Raw genomic sequence first — 2,976 nt, 5'->3', positions numbered from 1 at the left:
CTCTCTCTTCTCTCCTCTCTCTCTCTTCTCTCTCTTCTCTCCTCTCTCTCTCTCTTCTCTCCTCTCTCTCTCTCTCTCTCTTCTCTCTCTTCTCTCCTCTCTCTCTCTTCTCTCTCTTCTCTCCTCTCTCTCTTCTCTCCTCTCTCTCTCTCTTCTCTCTCTTCTCTCCTCTCTCTCTCTCTCTCTCTTCTCTCCTCTCTCTCTCTCTCTCTCTCTCTCTCTCTCTCTCTCTCTCTGTGTGCCACAGATTTGACTTTCAATGTTGGCTGGAAGGGCACTCTACGTGTGTGTGTGTGTGTGCGTGCGTGTCCCCCCATAACTACAGCCCAAAGTTCTCAAGAAGCCTGTCTTAACAGCATGTACTGACCTCTATTTTTGAGTGGATATAGAGGCGCTGCTAGTTGAAATCTCATGGACTCCAGCTCTATGACTGGCCTTCTTGTGTAGACACAAACAAGGCTGATTGACATGTGAGAGCGAGGCCAGGCTGTACTGCCAGGTGTGGTACTGACTGGGAAGGAGGACTATTCCCTTCTCAACCGCTACCCTGAGATAAGCCCTCTGAGTTTCTGTTACCCCACTGTGGACTCTGTGGGCTGCCCTAGAAGGCATGTAGACTGTGCATGTAAACTCCTGGCAGGAAGATAGAGGGCTACAATGATGCCCAGAGCTCTTTCCAGCCAGGCAGGGCTCGCTAGTGAGTTGGCAGGACCCAGAGCAGTCTGGGCATCTCTGTACAAAAGTTAACCCAGGCATGCTGGTACACAACTGTCATCCTGATGGACAGGAAGCTGAGGCAGCAGGATTTGCTGAAAAGTTGAAGCCAGCTTGGGCTATAGTGAGTTCCAGGCCAGGCTGGGTTAGAGTGAGACGCTGTCTTAAAAACGAAAACAAAGCAAGATAAAATAAAACAAAAAAGAACCGAAAGATGGTACCATCAGAGCCTTGAGCTGACCAGAACTTCTGAGTTCTGACCTCTGTGCCATGCAGGTTACATGCCTGGGGGCCAGACTCATTTGTCTAGGTTGGATGTAAGAGGAACATGTGTCAGGGTCATCCCAAGATCCTCCCGGTATTAAGGGCTGAAGGCATCAGCCTGGACAGAGTGGGCAAGTAGGACTGAGATAGGAGATGCCCTGGAGGCCACTTGTTCTGAGCCAAAGAGGCCAGCTCCCTGGGAGTCCCGGAAAGAGGCCTCAACCCCTTGCTCCTCCGAAACGAGGTCTTGCCTCCTGTGCTTTCATCCAGGCTATGATTTATCTCCCCCATGAAGGGCTGAGTGGCCTTGGAGGCAAAAGGCACTTTTGATGGGTCGTGAATCTTTCCTCAACAGATCCTCTGGCTGCTTTCCACCAGGCCAAGCTGACCCACACTTCCTTTCTGCCAAGTGAGGATTAGGGGCTGTAAAGCAAGGACCCCAAAGCCTTGGCCAGAAAGCTCACAGATGGGCCTCAGATGCTCCTGCCAAGCAGGACAGTGAATGCTACGGCTGGAACCTCAGAGGAGACCCTTTCCCATTTCTGGCTCCCTACTTTATGAAAAGAGCTTCCTGGTCTAGTCTACAGTTGGAACTGAGCAGAGATACCCCCAAAATTAGGGACCCCAGATGAAGTCAGAGCTAAAAGAGCTCAATGGTGTAGCCAGAGAACGAGGGTGCCAAGGCTAGACCTAGAATGAGGTCATTCCCAGGTCAGCTGGGTAGGAGGAGCTGAGTAGTCTTTATGTGCCAGGCACTGAGTGCACATGCCCATCTTATTACTGAGGAAGCTACTCACCTAGACCACAGAGCCAGGAAGTGATGGGACTTAGTGAAGGAATAACAAAGCTTGGCCCCAAAGAGAACAGTTTTAAATCATATTTGAAAAAAACATTTATTTCTCAAATGTTCCTTTTTTTTGAAAACAGGGTCTCCTGTAGTCCACACTGGCTGCAAACTTCATATATATCTGAGGATGACCTTGAACTTCTGATCCTCCTGCTTGTACCTGTTGGTGCTGGCATTACCGGCTTGGGGCACCACACATAAGTTTGTTCGATGCTGGGGATCAAACGCAGAGCTGTGTGCATGCTACTTAAGCACTCTTCCAACCGAGCTACATCCTCATCTCACTTTTATTAAATTAATTAATATTTACGTATTTGTTGTTTTGAACCAAGTTGCCCAGGTTGGCATCTAACTCCCGGCCTCAAATAATCCCCCTGCCTCAGCCTCCTGGGCTCAAACACTCACCCTGCTTCAGCTGCCTGAGCAGCTGGGACCACAGGTGTACCATAATACCTGGGCAAGTACCTTTTCTCCTTTCCTTCCTTCCTTCCTCCTTCCTCCTTCCTTCCTTCCTCCTTCCTTCCCTCCTCCTTCCTCCCTCCCTCCTTCCTTCCTTCCTCCTTCCTTTTCCTCCTTCCTCCTTCCTCCCCTCCCTCCCTCCTTCCTTCCTCCTTCCTTCCTTCCTTCCTTCCTCCCTCCTCCCTCCCTCCCTCCCTCCCTCCTTCTTTCCTCCTTCCTTCCTCCCTTCCTCCTTCCTTCCTTCCTCCTTCCTTCCTTCCTCCTCCCTTCCTCCTTCCTTCCTCCTTCCTTCCCTCCTCCTTTCTTCCCTCCTCCTTCCTTCCTTCCTTCCTGGCTGACACGTACTTTAAAAAAAAAAGATTTTTATTTGTGTGTATATGTCTGTGTCTGTGTATCCATGTGTGTTTGTGCACACACACCAGCAGAAGCCAGAAGAGGGCATCAGATCCCCTAGAGCTAGAGATACAGGCTGTGGTGAGCTGCCCTGTGGGTGCTGGGAAGCAGGAGGCTTGGAGAAGCCTGCCTTTTCTCCCTGCCTTGTGCCTCCAGCAGACTGACCTGATCTGGTTTTGGGTCTCACAGAGAGACTGGGGGCACAAGAAGGGTTGCTGTGCCCGGAGAGTAGAGAGAGGCATCAAGATTAGTGCATGAGGGGCTGGGAAGATGGCTCAAGTTGGTAAGGCGCTTGCTCT

This window comes from Nannospalax galili, unplaced genomic scaffold (genome assembly GCF_000622305.1).
Source record: "Nannospalax galili isolate Female #2095 unplaced genomic scaffold, S.galili_v1.0 scaffold290, whole genome shotgun sequence".
Lineage (NCBI taxonomy): Eukaryota > Metazoa > Chordata > Mammalia > Rodentia > Spalacidae > Nannospalax > Nannospalax galili.
Note: the sequence above shows the minus strand (reverse complement) of the source record.